Source organism: Ciconia boyciana, chromosome 2 (genome assembly GCF_034638445.1).
Source record: "Ciconia boyciana chromosome 2, ASM3463844v1, whole genome shotgun sequence".
NCBI classification, from domain to species: Eukaryota; Metazoa; Chordata; class Aves; order Ciconiiformes; family Ciconiidae; genus Ciconia; species Ciconia boyciana.
This window is the reverse complement of record NC_132935.1, coordinates 42,912,477-42,928,900: the sequence shown is the minus strand read 5'-3', so window position 1 is coordinate 42,928,900 and position 16,424 is coordinate 42,912,477. Positions and strand designations below refer to the sequence as shown.

General features: G+C 43.0%; 1 long non-coding RNA gene across 1 annotated transcript; it reads left to right on the top strand.

Moving 5' to 3' along the window:
• Positions 1-118: 118 nt before the first annotated feature.
• Positions 119-4,843, top strand: LOC140647636 (uncharacterized). Its single transcript, XR_012040883.1, has 3 exons — positions 119-318; positions 2,445-2,707; positions 4,464-4,843. It is a non-coding gene; the product is annotated as an uncharacterized lncRNA (long non-coding RNA).
• The last annotated feature ends 11,581 nt before the right edge of the window (positions 4,844-16,424 follow it).

Here is a 16,424-nt window from a genome sequence, read left to right as displayed (position 1 = left end):
TAAACCGCTTTTCATCGAACTAGATGGAGCCAAATCAAGTACTTTGCCAATAAATTTATTTTTATTAGTGCAGTGTAATTTGGTGCTCACTGAGCTATCTGGTTCACGCAGCGTTCGGGAGGGGAAGGAGCGGGGCCGGCGGCGTTGGGCGGTTTCCCGCCGAAAGAGGGCGGCTCCGCCGGCACCACATCACCAGCGGCGGGCTGCAGAGCTGCTCCTCCTCCCGGTTTTTAAAAGAGGGGATTGATCGATACTGTGCTACACAGCCCATCCCTGAAACTCGAGAAAATCATAATTAGAAACGAAAGCCGAAGAAAGGTGAGCTATTTCGTATGCCCGGGTCACTGCTTTCCGTTTCATCATCCGTAAAAACCCGAGGGGGGCTGGGGTAGGCAATTGCCACAACACCAGAAAGTGTCCTACGACTCTGCTGCCAGTCTCACAGTAATTTCTGGGGTTTCTAACAAGGGGAACCATTCACTGTGTTAAATTCACATGCATAAACCCTTTTGTGGGTAGTGAATGCTTTGGCACACGCAGACCTCTTATTTCAAAAGCCCATATTCAATACAGATTTCAACATTTCTGGACAGCAAGTCATCTCTCTGTACCCTCAAAGACCGAGAACCACAAAAGTTGTGTGCTTTTTATAATTAAGTGTAACCTCTCCAAAGAGAGATGATTGTACCATGAGAGAGGAAATTTTTTTTGGCCAGAAATTGCCTCCCTCTATCACTTTCTTTACTGAAAGATGTGTGTGGGATTCAGGATATGCTGTATCTTCACAGTGGGTCTTGGATGAGACATCACGGATCATGTGCTTTGGATTTTGTCCGACACAGAGCCTGTCAGGCAGCTCACAGATAACGTTGACTCCCACAGTATTTATCCAAATGACCTTAAAATGACTTAGTCAAAGCAAAAAAAAAAAGGTTAGTGCCTTCCCCTCCCCACCTCAAACTCCTGAAGAGTTGCATAAAGATCAGATTTCTTCAAGAGATATAGGAAGAAGACTTTGTTTATATTCCCCTTATTTACATTACAGCAATTGTTTAATATGCCCTGCTGTTTCTGGGTAGGTAGCACTCCCCGAGTGTGAAACAGTTTACTAGACTGCCAGAATGACAACTTCACACCGTATTATGAAGGCAGGTCCTTAGCATGGCTTTTGTTAGAGTGAGGCATCCACAAGCCCTTTGTTTCACTGCCCATGATCCCACGTTAACCTATCACTTCTACCTTCATTACCCAGCATATGCTGACTACTCTGTTTTGTTAGGTGGGGTTTAATAAGTCTTTCTTGCTGTCATGTGAATAATCAGGCAAACCAATATTAGATGTCACTACTTCAGCCACTGTAATAAGAGTTTTGTTAGCAAAGTGAGATAGAAATTAATTTTATTTTGAAATATTAGCATTTGGTTGTGAGCGTATCTGCTTGCAAAGTTAATTTTGTTTCTTAATATACATATTCCTTAGACTGTGCCATCATTGCCTGGTTTCTGAAGCTGAAACAATATTGTTTTTCTTCCTAGTCATGTGTTTTTTGTTAAAAAGTTTTGATTTGGTTCTCTTGAAATTAGAAGCATATTTTGATTCAATTTGATTATTTTTGAAGTTTAGCAACTCTGACAACAGAAAAAGCTTCTAAAAGCAATTTCTGAAAAAAATCTGAACATTTTAAAATAAATGAAACAACACCAACTAGTTGTCCTTCAATAACCTCATTGTATTTTAATTTCTCTTCTATTTCTTTTAACAGTATTATCCACTAATATAACCCAATAAAGACATTTCAGTCATTGCATCCATAAACTAGTCTTGATTTATTGGGAAACATCCACATTCACACAATCTGTCCTAAAGATCTGAGCCAGCAACTTACATGCATGTGAATGCTCATTAATTTCACTGGTGGATCTGAGAGGAGCTGTTAGCGGACTGTAAGGACTGAGCTGCAGTGTTGAACCCTTCTGGGTGACTGGTAGGAGGAAGTTTACTTCTGTAAGATGGATGAGAAACACTTAAACTATCAAATACTAGTTACATGTAAGAAAATGCATTGCTTGTGTCAGGGAGTTTAGACATTATTCTTCTTCTAAATGAACCTCAGAATGTCACAAGTTGCTGTAAATGAGGATAGCCTTTTGAAATGTTCCCTCTCTGCTAAATAGAATCAAAGCTGTTTGAGAGAGGTGCAAGTGTGACATCCTGCTTATTAGCAGGTGTGTCATCTGCTCCTAACAACTTATCTGGGGGTGCAGCAAACAGCATTGCTGAAGATTAGCTTCACCTATAGACATTGAAAGAAAATGTCCACAACCTCTGGCCACCCAGCAGAGTTAAAGTGTATTTTGATTCAGTAAAGGCAGCAGTAGGAAACCAAAGTAATTTTTTCTATTCCCAAGAAGCCAGATCATATAACTGGTACTTTTCTTCCTCAGGTACTACAAAAACCTAATTCTTGAGAGAAAAGAAGATGACATCTGGCAGTAGCTCTGTGCTCCTTATGTCTGCCCTGAATTTTGCCCTGCTATCAAGGACAGCTAAGATTTTATTAACCAAGAGCAGAAAAACAACTTCCAAATTCCTCACACAGACCGCGTTCTACCAGCTGTGCTGAAAAAAACAATGCAAGGAATGGCAGCTCATGGCACCTCTGAAGAGGCCATCTCTCACCTTATTATGAAGACAGGTAGTTTCCCAGGTAAACCCGTACCGGTGGTCTCGTTGTTCAAACTTCTGAGCCTAATTCCCCTAAAAAACAAACCAACCAAAAAACCCCACAACAATACCAGAGAGGAAACCAGCACACATCTAAGCAGGCATTTACATGTCAGCGTTCACTGCATGTGTATGATCATGTGCATGTCTTCCCTCTGGTGAAGCGATCACATTTTAGCTCTCAAAACCAGAAGCGTATTTTTTCCCCTTTCTTTGAGACCTGTTTAAACTATTTGGATGTTATTAAGCTAAGTATCATTTGTGAGGATAATTCAAGCAAGGGGAAACAGAATGGAAAAAAAGAATATTTGAGAGTATTTGCAGACTTCTTTTGGTATTTAACAACAGAACTATGTTTTTATCTAAAAAAAAAATAAATCCTCTAGAAGAGGGAGTTTATTGCCAATGTAAAATCTGGCTTTTTTAAAAAAATGCAGACCTAGGCCATAGACACTTCACTCTTTCGAATAACTTCTAGAAGTTCATATGCACCTGTAGTATCAAAGTTCCCAAGTCAGCAAACGGCAAAATCTGGAGCCTCGATCACCAGTGATATGGTCCATTAGAGCACATGGATGGGGAACACTGCAGTCTGTGCCCTATTCGTTATAGACCTGTGGCATCTCCACAGGACTTTTGTATTCATAGACGCAGGCCCAAACATTAAGAGTTTCAGACGAGGTTTTCAGAATGGAAAGCTATGATTTTAGGCAGTGTTTCTTCCCTGTGACTGTTGGCCCTCTGGGTATGTCTCAGGCTATACTCATAGTATGGAAATGCCCAACTACTTGATACATCTCAAATCCTGACCTTTAACTGTTCATATCACACTCCTGATGTTTTTACACCTTCATTTAAGTTCCTCAAGAACCTGCATCACATGCTAAATTCCCAACTCCTCCTCCTGTCTAGGGGAGTGGGGACAAAAAGGGAGAGAAGATATGGGAATATTTTGCCTCCACTCATGCTCCCTTAAAGAAACTGAGCTGATTTGCAAACCTGGAGCCTAGTTCTAGTCCAGTTTTCTTGTCTTGAGGTAAAGCCAAAGTTTGCCTTTCCTTTGAGAAGACAAGTGTGTCTACTCCATTCACCCCCACCCTTGACGATAGAAACTCTGTTTTCAACCCGGGCTGTACGGTCAGAGTGGAAGTGCAGTGGATGCTCCTTCTCCATGGAAACTACAGATCAAAGTGATTTTCGAGACATATTTTGAGTGTAGCCAAGTTTTCTAAAGCATTACACAGTCTGTGAATTTGCCTTTCGTGCACTGTGGGTTAATGAATAATCCACTGTGTACTTTTATCTTGCAAAGTTTGGTGTTTAATTGTTGGTTGCAGCAGATGGAAAGCAAATAATTATTAGCGATTTTATTTTTTTTAAAGTGGTATCTGAGATCAGTAAACAAAATGTTGTAAGGTGAGTTAAATTGTAGGGCTGAGCTAACAGCTCACCATTGTCAAATGGGGAGACCCTGCTCCCTTTACCCCATCCCCTTGCCTAGGGACAGTTTCATCTTCAACCTTCTGCCAGTTCTCACACTTGCTGGATCCTTCATTGAGCTGATCAAATTTGCTAACCCAGCAGGTTAAAGGGAATAGCTTCTGTGGGGTTAATGACCGGTTTTATGTAATTTCACACTTAAGCAAAGTGATCATGCAAGCACTGGGACACGTGAGCTACAGGGACCACACAGCATCTGCTCACAGATCACCATTTGTGATTGCTGCCTTTCTGTTCAGTTATGAACGTTTATGCCAAGAGACCTCCCGTGTAAGCCTGGGTTACCACCAACCAAAGTGATGAGTCAAGACTCTGCAACAGCTCATATCCTCTGTGGCTCACCAGAGAGACCTCTAACACCAAAAGACTCCAACTGCATGACAGTGGGTTCAATTCCAATTTTCCCATCTAATTGTTTGACTTCTTAACAACAAAAGTCTGCAAAAAAAGCCTGACAAACCAGTCTTATGAGTATTGCTTCCTGTTTTCTGAAGCTGACTCCAGAACAACAGTTTGTGTAATGATGATGAGCTGTTAAATAAAATTAAGTCTTTTTCCCTACGGACTTTGTAATAAAAACTGTAAACAATATTTTGCAAATAAAGCTGCAGGCCTATGGGCTGTCACAACCAGATGGCATGAATTAGTGCAGGAAGGTTTGTTGTGCTTCCTTTCCCCAGCTGTCCATCCCTCCCTGGCTTTTGGATGTACTAGCCTTGGACAGGGATGACTCAGCTGCTGGTGAATCACCTGCTGAAGTGCTAAAAGTGATAGCTTGGCTCCATTTCCTCAAGCAACAGTGAGCTGTCAAGGCAGACTAGCAAGAAAATTGTCTTCTGCAGCTGGGAGAATTTTCCTGCTTGCACATCTAGATTCGCTACAATTAGAGGTGGTTGCACAGATTTTACCGTGACTTCAACAATCCCTTTTGAGATCTTGCTTAAAAAAAGCTTCCTTGTGCAACTGCTTGTTCACAATAGGGCTTTTCACAGGCATTGCTGTAAAGCTTTCTTCAGCAGAAAACCAGTCAGTGAATAGCTCATGTACAATGTAACTGGAGAAGTACTGGTCAGGGATGTTTCACTGTTTTCCAGTTGGTGACATGGAAAGTAATGGAATATTTCCAACCAGAAAGATTGTTCCCAAAAAGAGATGAGATCTAGAAAAGCCTTCTGAAATCTTGCTATTTCAAATTACTGTTTTCTGGATCAGTGATGGTGGAGAAAGACAGGAGAAAAACTAAAAACCACATGGAAAAATTTGCCAGGCTCTACATCCCCACAAGACTGCACATGTCCAACCAGCTGCTAGGGAGAAAAACATGGAGAACCTATTATCACTATGTGGCGAATCTAAATGTCCTTTACAAACAGAAGCTGTTTGAGAGATACAAAACAATGCTAGTTTACCACAGTATTTTTTAACTAATGTGATCAATGCGCCTTTTTGACTATTCTTTCAGTGTCAGTACCTTCTTCCTCTTAATAGTCAAAGAAAAGTAGTGAATAAGCCAGCTGCCTGTTTTCAGCGACAGTAGCACCAACCGCCCCTGCTGACAAGCAGGCAGACTTTGTGAGAAGATCATCTCCAAGTCTCTGTTGTGAACCTTGGCAAGAACCATCATGCATTTTGTTCTCCACCTGCTGTGGTACAGATTTGTACTACTTAATCTAACCAGCAATCGTTCCGTGAATGGCTGAAGTTTGATGAAAATATAGTAACAGCTAGTTACTTTGGCTTTCCACCATCAAGAGGATAGCATTTAGTAAGTGCAAAGGAAAAAAACTAAGCTTTATCTACAATGGCAATTATTTTGCTGGATGTTGTTTACTTTGGGCTTTGTTGTATGGCTTAACATATTTTTGGAGATTGGCTACATCCTCAAGAAAAGCACACCTTCAGCTCTCCTCCCTCCCCTGTGGAGAGCAGCAGTATCATGGCCCCTGTTCAGCTGGTTGGCCAGATCACCCTTTCCCAACAGATATTTCCTATCATCTTTGTCAGGGTCCTCTGAGCCAAAATCCTCCTGCAAACCTATGGTTGCACAATGATGGTGTCGTGGTTTAACCCCAGCCAGCAACTAAGCCCCACCCAGCTGCTCGCTCACTCCCCCTACTGGGATGGGGGAGAAAATCAGAAGGGTAAAAGTGAGAAAACTCGTGGGCTGAGATAAAGACAGTTTAATAGTTAAAGCAAAAGCTGCACGTGCAAGCAAAGCAAAACAAGGAATTCATTCGCTCCTTCCCATGGGCAGGCAGGTGTTCAGCCATCTCCAGGAAAGCAGGGCTCCATCACACGTAATGGTTACTTGGGAAGACAAACGCCATCACTCCAAATGTCCCCCCCTTCCTTCTTCTTCCCCCAGCTTTACATGCTGAGCATGACGTCATATGGTATGGAATAGCCCTTTGGTCAGTTGGGGTCAGCTGTCCCAGCTGTGTCCCCTCCCAACTTCTTGTGCACCCCCAGCCTACTCGCTGGTGGGGTGGGGTGAGAAGCAGAAAAGGCCTTGACTCTGTGTAAGCACTGCTCAGCAGTAACAAAAACATCCCTGTGTTATCAACACTGTTTTCAGCACAAATCCAAAACATAGCCCCATACTAGCTACTGTGAAGAAAATTAACTCTATCCCAGCCAAAACCAGCACATTCTCCACTCCTTATTCCATTACCATTTACATCATGCTCGGGTCCCACACTATCCAATGCAACCTCATTAACCACCACCCCCCTTCCCATCCTTTGATATAATACACAGATATAATTCCCTTAGTCTACGGTCCACCCCTGTGAAATGTCTGTAAAATGTCCATAAATGTCCACAAAATGTCCATTGAGTTCATTTAGTCCATGACTTTGGGCTCCATCTGTTATGGCAGTCACTCAGGACAGGAGAGGTGGTGTGTTGCGTGAAGTTACTGGGCACCAAAGCCAGCTCAGGTCGGGTCGCTGCTGCACTTGCTCTGCTTCTTGTAAGGCTTGTCCTCCATGGGTTCAGGTGGTTCCTGCTATAGTAATTCCTATAACATACAACTCAAATCATGAGTTACAACAGTTTAAAGGTATTTCCATTACAATCTGCACCCCTGATCCCTTTGGACCAGACCATCGGGTTTAACATTGCAATGAACTCCTCCCCCTGTCCCTGCTCTGGCTTGGACTTATCCACAGACTGCAGTCCCTTAGGGGAGTACCTGCTCCAAGTGGAGCCTTATCTATGAGCCACAGTCTCTCCAGGGGTATACTTGCTGTTGCATAGACTTACCCACAGCCACAGTCGCTTTGAGGTGTACCTGCTCCAGCGTGGTCTTCTCCATGGGCCACAGTGCCTTCAGAGATATACCTGCTCCAGCATGGCCTTACCCACAGCCACATTCCTTTCAGAAGTAAACCTGCTCTAAGATGGCCTTACCCATGGCTGCAGTCCCTCCAGGGGAGTACCTGCTCTTTTGTGGACTTACCCACACGCTTTGAGGTGGTCCAGCATGACCTCATGCACAGCGACTGATGCTTCAAAGTGTACCTGCTGCAGCATGGAATGATCCACAGCCACAGACGCTTTGAGGTGTACCTTCTTCAGTGTGGACTTCTCCTTTGGCCACAATCCCTTCGGAGAGATACCTGCTGCAGGATGGACATAACCACGGCCACAGACGCTTCGAGATGTACCTGCCCTGGCATGGGCTTATCCATGGCCACAGACACTTTGGGGTGTCCTGCTCCTGCATGGACTCATCCACAGGTCACAGTCCCTTTGGCTCGAGTTCACACTGGAGTTCCAGCCTGTCCAATACAGCAGCACAGAAGCAGCAGCGATGCCCTGGCCATCTGCCAGCCCAGGCACATCGCCATTGCTGTTATCAGAATTCCCAGGCACAGCAGAGGAAGATGATCAGCAGTACAGCAGTACAGCAAGCAGGAAAAGCAAAAAGCAGCCACTAACGAGCACTTGACTCTAATACACAGTAAGGCAAGCAAGCCCCATGGCAAGCACAGGAGCCTGCCGATTAATAGCTAAACAGCAATAACAACTATAAATTTGATCTAGCACATTCCAATCAAACCTGTCGTTATCTTGAACCCTTCGAGCCCCACACTGGGTGCCAAAAAGGACTGTTGTGGTTTAACCCCTTAGCCAGCAGCTAAGCACCACCCGGTCGCTCACTCACTCCCCCCACTGGGATGGGGGAGAGAATCGCAAGAGTAAAAGTGAGAAAACTCGTGGGTTGAGATAAAGACAGTTTAATAGGGAAAGCAAAAGCTGCGCGCACAGGCAAAGCAAAACAAGGAATTCATTCGCTCCTTCCCATGGGCAGGCAGGTGTTCAGCCATCTCCAGGAAAGCAGGGCTCCATCATGCATAATGGTTATTTGAGAAGACAAACGCCATCACTCTGAATGTTAACTCCCTTCCTTCTTCTTCCCCCAGCTTTACATGCTGAGCATGACGTCATATGGTGTGGAATAGCCCTTTGGTCAGTTGGGGTCAGCTGTCCCAGCTGTGTCCCCTCCCAACTTCTTGTGCACCCCCAGCCTACTTGCTGGTGGGGTGGGGTGAGAAGCAGAAAAGGCCTTGACTCTGTGTAAGCACTGCTCAGCAGTAACAAAAACATCCCTGTGTTATCAACACTGTTTTCAGCACAAATCCAAAACATAGCCCCATACTAGCTACTGTGAAGAAAATTAACTCTATCCCAGCCAAAACCAGCACAGATGGTTAAATTCTCAGTCATGTAGGGTAGAGAAAACAGTGCCAAAAAGCATTATTCAAAGTTATGTATCTGTGTAACTCCTCATTGTAGCGAAGCCAGAAGGTTCATCACCTGGCAGGATCAAGTGAAATGAACAAGTGTAATTCCATCAGTTCTTATTTTTGGAACAAGTCTGATTGTTATTAACATTTTTGTGGGGGAAGGTCCAAGGACATGGCAGAATCCCAGTATGAGCCAGGTTTGCCCATATAACCATGCTTACTGTCTCTCAGTAAGCCTTCAAATTAGTCTTATGATAAGCATGTTGTTTGAGAAACACAGATGAGATTTACCCAAAGGCATTCTTTCACATATTTTTCCATTAGCATCCCACATCTTTAATATTAAACAATATTCCATTGTCTGGAATAGCAGACATTGGACTTGATGCTATTTGAGGTTCTTACACACAGAGGTAATGTTCCAAAACATCACCACATGCAGAATGCAGATACCCAAATATCTGCAGAAAAACAAATGCAAGGTTACCCATACATCTCTAAGTGGCATGTAATACTGTGTACTCTAATACCATTCCAACCTCAGTGGAAAGTCATGGCTAAGCTGTGTGCTTAGTTGCATGACAGCACACACAAATCTTAGAGCCGAACAAGTATTATCAGCATTGTACTGACTGTGATTTGCCCTTTTTTGTCTTTCTACCTCAATTCACTTTCAAACCATCAGCCATTTCAGTGTTGGAAGTCTCCAGACTACTGAAGCTAAATATTTACCATTCTATGAACTTTATTGTAAAGTTAAGCATAATGTATCTGTTCGTAAGTTTACAGTTTGTTTTTTTTTTCTCGTAAGATAATTGCTTTTGTTAAGAGGGATCTGATTTCTTAAGGGGTTATACTCCATTTACAATCAATCCATTTTGCTAGTCTCCTTTAAAAAGCTCTAAGATAACAGCAGTCAATTTATAGCAGTCCTTTCTCTACGCAGACAAAGTACAAAGGTTCTTAATATTTTCCATCCAAGTCTCCTTACAGTCCAACTTGGGAGTGGTAATAAGATGAGAGCCAAGGAATTTCCAGAAATCTTGAAGTGCTAGTAAGTCATTACTGATGCAGTGCCATGAATATTTGGTTGATGAAAGTTAGATGCAGGACCATTCTGCCCCTGATTAGCAGATATTATCAATGTATGCCAACAAAAGTCAAAGCTTCCTGCTTGCTTACACAGTGGGGAAAGAAGAAGAAGAAAAAGGGTAGTCACTTCCCCAATTAAGGATAAACACAACCTTTGAGCACTCTCTGACCTCAAATAGTCTCTGCAAGAGACTATTTTAGCTACTGCCTTTTCTGAGCACTTTCCTCACCTCAAGTCATTCTTCGTTTAGGTTATATTTGTTTTACAGTTTAAAGATTATAGATCTATTGGTGTGAAAATGTTCTTTAAAAATATTTGTAGGTGTATAAAATCTGGAGACCAGTCCTGCGGAAAAAGGGTGTCTTCCAAAACAGATTTCATGGCATACATGAGCATGAAGTCCCAACAAATGCAGAACTTCATTAGTCACCACATAAGGTCTAATGGTTTACATATAGGAATGTAATAACAGACATTGTAGATGTCTTCAGGGTGATTTCCTGGATTTCAAAGTGGCTAGATCAGGTGCTTCAAAATAGTTAAGAGAATTCATATTTGGTTTGTAAAGGCATAATTTGTTGTTCTATTATATATCCTCCAAAATTCTCAGCCAAGGAATGGTGTGATCCCTGAACGTCTCTCCTAGCTTGTTCCCTTGATCCATGTGTACTTTTAGTGCTCCTTTTTGGATATTAAGAGAACACTGTTAAAAAGAAAAAAAAAACAAACCAACCTATAACTCAGGTGGAGAAAATGGATGGATATTCATGGTACGTCTTTGTGGCTTTGTCTGCTGTAATACAATAAGACAAAAAGCATATGTATACAAGAGAACACAGGACAGGCCTCCACAGTGGAAATAATGCAACAGTTCTTCGGATGTGAAAATTCTATTCTTTGTGTGTCATGTTCTAAAAAAAATAATGGCAAAAAGGCTAGCTTTGTGGCTGGGTGAATAAAAAAAAAGATGTGAACATGCCAGTGTCTCCTTAGTGTGGGTTCTTAGCAGGCAGGGTGCTACCCCATAAAATGCCTGCTATTTTTAAAGAGATTATTTAATCCAAGAGGGAAAGCATTGATGGACAAGTCACTACATGGCCTCAGATGAAAAGCTCGAGCCTGATATGGCATACTAAATTGCAAAAACTAGTTAAAAAGACTTTGAAAAGGGGGTGGATTTGGAAGCCTTCCTGTCTGCCTCAGGAAGGGGGCATGTTGCTCCTTCACTCACAACAGCTCTGATCTACCTCTCTTTACGTCTGTACAGGCAGAGTCCAAACAAAACTGAAAAATTATACTTCATATATGTATAATTGAAATATATATATGTATGTATGTGTATATATATACACACACAGACACACACATACCCCTCCTGTTCTATATTCTGCTTTTCCAAAATGCCCAACCCTCTGCTTATCCTCTTTACAAAACACCTTGTTTGAGACTTTAAGACACAATGCTAACCTACCCCTTTTTTAGCCCAGGAAATTTTCTAAAACAGTAGAAACAGGTCCAGCCTTCAAGAATCCTGTGGACCAAAAGGATGTATTCTGGTACTTCCCATAAGGGGACTATGTACCAACTAATTACTCATCAACAATATTACCAATATCACCCTTCCCTCTTTTCTTGCATCCCTCCACATATTTAGAGGACTCCCATTTGAACTGGTGAAATAAACTTCCTCACTAGTTCTTCATCTGTCCCCCAGCTTTCTTCTCTAAGGTGCTTTTCCACTTTGGAAACTGTAGCTCTCCTGTCAAACCTAGCTGCCTCTCTCCAAATCTAGGAAGAAGCAGACGACAGGACATTATTCCTTGAACGTGAAGTGATTGCTTAAGTGCTCTCTCCCCTTTGAAGGGAACCTGAAAACCTGACCCGTTTTAGATGGGCAGAGTTATAATCACACACAAATTAAAAGCAAAGATACTTTGGTTTTTTAATTATCTGAATGCTAAGGACCAATCCATAACCTTTAAAGTGTTAATATAAATATTATGGCAGATAAAACAATCTGTACCTAAAATCATGAGTGAAGGCAGTCAGCCCTTTCATTGTCAATGTAAAAAAAAAGTTGAAGAAACTAGCTTCATAGCTGTCTTCCAAGTCCTCGGCTCAGAAACAAGGTTGGAAACAGATTTCTGCCTGTTGCTGCAGGTGGAGATAATTTCTACAAGCAAGCTCTACCTGCTTCAAGTATTTCATTTTTTTGTGAAATGAGCTTGGTATTCAGTTTTTTAGGGAGTTGTAACACAGAAGATTTCAACTAGATACCTTGCCATTTCACTCCCATCCTCTGTTACAGACTGACTCAATACCAGACCATGGAAATGACATACTTCCTGAAGGAAACACTTCAAACAAGCACCTCACCTGGCTATTCTGGTGAGATTTGTTCTTTCTGGATACACATCCTTTACAGATGTGATTACTTGGAACTGACAGCTTACTCTTAAATGAAGTTGTAGAAGCTTCCCAAAACACAGGTATGCTATTTTACAATAACTGTAGCATGACTCGAATCAGTTTTGGAATTTAATTAACTGTGCATGGTGCATTGTAATGAGTGTGCTTTAGAGTCAGCCATTATCATGCCAGAAATATGCAGACAGACCAATAAGTAATGCAGTGTATTTTCTAAAATTAGTATAGAGAAGTCCCTCCATGTTAGCCCTCCACCAAGAATTCCCACTGTGGGAACTATGGGCAATAATCATTGAGGATTGCATGGTCAACAGATTCCTCAGCTATCACATCTCACTCTGCATTAGTCTCCGAGCAGGCTGCTTTTGCAGTGATGCACTTAATACAGGTGACGCAGATTCTTCCCCAGTGGGACTGCACCATCACCTAGGTTTCATAGCCTAGATCACAGCACCTTCATAGCATGAGGTTTATGGTGCCAACAGACAAAACTTGTTTGGCAAGAACATCTTTTCTTGCTTTTGGCTGCATCTGCTGACAGTGCTGTTGCTGCTGCTCATGTTCTGGCTCTGTTGATTTTTCTTTCTGTGCCACAGCCAGGGATGCTGCCTCTGGACCTCAAGACATGGAGACAAGGAAGTGTCAGAAGATGCCAGACCCTGTCTTAGGGCTCCGCCTCTCCTGTGTCTTTTCCATAGTTCTTCCCTCCTGAGCAGGGAGTCTGGAAAGCTATCCCAATACAAGTCCTGCAGAACCATGTTTCCTTAGATAGACGTAGTTATTCACCACCTTGGATAGGGGTGACATCTCTTGACACAGCTATACCAATAATCAAGGTTTGTTTTGATCAAGCAGTAATTACCCAGCAGACCCAACACTGCAAGGCACCTTGGCATATAGCCTATGACTTTGTCATACCCTTTTCTTGTATATCTGTGTCCAGATCATGAGGACACTCTTATTCCTAGTGTGAATATTGCTGAGGGCCAGGGAAGAAGGTGTGAAGGGGTTTTTTTCACCCCTCTTCCCTAGACAAAGCTATGTTTTCCTCAGGTATATGCTATCTGCACAACTTCAGGCTGTGAGCTTGGTGGTTTTGGCAAGCAGAGAAAAGATCTGTCAAGCTGGAGACACCTAGGACTACAGAGAAGTGTTACACATGGAGTGGACAAAAGCCACTGCCTGTAATGCTCTCCCACCTACTGAAGCATCAATGACCCCGCTAAGTCTCACTGGAGAGACAGTAGTTCTGTATTCTCCTGGGATACCTGACAGCTGTGGATCCAAACCTGTCTCTCCTGACTGTCACAGCAATGAAAAACTCAGAGAAGCGAAGTTATTTTCTTAAAAAATTTATTTTACAAAGCCTATGGTTTTGGACAGCTGTTTAGCAAAGCATGCAGTCCACATAGGTGTTTTTAGAAGATCAACTGCCCCTAGGAAAGTTATCAGAAAAGAGTTATCTGCTTGGTTCCTTCCTGAAATGAGATCAGACCACTATGAAGACCAGCTTTCAAGCAGATGCATATTGCTCTTGGGTATGATTTCCAAATTCACAAAATAAATAATAATAGAGCTTGTATCTCAGCTGCTTTTTTTGTTGTTGTTGTTGTCATTTTCCTCCTCAGTCTTGTTCAGAGGATCAAGTTAGTGCCAACAAAAATTATATTCTCCATGCTTTGAAGCATTAGAGGATAGTAAGATTTCTGCTACCACAGGAATATGAACTCACATGGAAAAGAAACACAAAAGGCAACAAAATACCACGTTGTGGACTGTCTTTGAATCACTATATCGGTGATTGTCAAGCCAATGCAGCCATCCCAATCAAATTTGGGACCCAGTCATTTTGTTAGAGACTATTTAAAGTTTCAAGCAATAGCCATGAAACCAAGAATTCCTTTGTGGGAGCTGCCTGATGTACTTCAGAAAGCAGTCCCCTGCTGTTGTCAGACAGGATGCTGTCACAACTGAAGTGCTCTTCCATTTCATGTTCTATCTTCTTGTCTGGGTCTCACAGCGATCCTTCTGTGAGGAGTTTTCTTGCTGACAGCAGGAGGAAAGAGTCCTTCTTGGCATCAGGAAAGTAATCAATCGAGATCATTGTTATGCTGGAAGTATGCCATCTTTTATCTCAAGAAGTTCATATGTCACTTGGAGATCCAAACACTCACCCCATACCACCTCCTGAACACAGGGGAAGGATTTGTGCTGCTTGACCTCCAGGATACAACTCTACATATCTGTCACACCATCTCAGGAAATGTGGGAGATCAAAACCACCAACAGGATAGGCTATTATCCTCCAGTCACACAAAGTAATTTGACAGTGACCAAAGTGGTAGCAGCACACTTGCATGAAAGCAATATTTGTGTACTCCTACCAGCACAGCTAGCTATCAGAGATTTTCTAGTGAAGCTCGGTATGACAGATTATGCACACTTAACCTACTACAGAACTTGGTCTCTAAAAGATACGAACAAACTGGAGTGAGTCCTGTGAAGGGCTGCAAAGATGATTAAGGTACTGGAGCACCTATCATACAAGGAGAGGCTGAGAGAGCTGGGACCGCTCAGTCTAGGCAAGAAAGGCTCAGGCTCAATGTGCATAAGTACCTGATGTGAAGGTGTAAAACACAGAGCCAGACTCTTGGTGGTATCCACTGAAAGGACAAGAGGCAATGGGTACAAATTGGAAAACAGTACATTCAATTTAAACATAACTTTCATTTATTTGTTTTTAAACTGAGTGTGAACAAACACTGGAACAGGTTGCCCAGAGAGGTTGTAGAGGCTCCAGCCTTAGAGATATTCAAAACTTGACTGGACACAGTACTGAGCAACCTGCTGTAATTGACCTTGCTCTGAGTAGAGGTCCTTTTCAAGCTCAATGATTCTGTAAAGTAGTAAAATCCCTATGGAGATGTACTTCTCTGGCACAGATTATCAGCTAAGATCCTCCTAGTGGTGTGACAAACCTGAACCTGCTGAGAATCCAGAAATCCCACAGCCAGACTCATTGCTTTCAACTTCCCTCAGCAGAACATCTGCACAGAGACACAGAATAAAAAGCTACTTGCTCTCACAAGAGCCAGAGTTTGATACATACTGTTCACATGTATGTGGAGGAGCACTTCTCGCCTCCTTTGCTCCAGAATACCGCACACCTAGTATTTCATAGTTAGGAGGAAAAATGTGCTCTGTTAGTATAAAAAGGTGAGGAGTCTGCAAGACAGATACACCACACAGTTATTAGTGGTTAACTTTGTGAACAGTGCAATGTACATATGGACAGCACATTTAGGCAGTATCTCTTTTTTAATTAGCAACTTTCATTTCCTGAAATGTACTGTAAAATAAGCAGAACTTCTGAGGTAGAAAAGCTGCAGACTGTGACAGGTACGCTTCACCACCCCCCCACCCCCCACCCCCCCCGATAAAGACAGGGGCTTTTGGCATAGTGACCACCAGCTTTTCGCGCCTTTTGTGGTCTGCTGAGCCCTCTGGAACGTACACACCTCGGCAGGGGAGCAGTAGGGGTGGGAGCCCTTGGTCACCAGACAGGGTCCACAGCCAGTGAGGCGCCTTGGCTCGGAGAAGCTTCTAGATCATGGCCAATTATGACCACAGCTCCTATCCGACCCAAATGAGGGACAAGGGTACAAATGGGGGCACTGCTGGAGACCCCCTTTGAGCGTGGTCTTCTCGGAGCAGCGGGGCTGTGCTCGGGACCTCTTGCCTCGGGTCGGGATGCCTCCTGAGGAAACGTCCTGGGACTGAGTGCCCTCACCTCCTGTGGTGAGCGATTCCTTCTGGGTATGTCCTTGAGGGAGCCCTCACCCCCCACCCCGGGTGAGCGATTAGATCTTCTGGGTGCCCACGAGAGAGCACGTTTCCCCCTTTGTGAGTGAGTGCATGTGCGCGCTTTG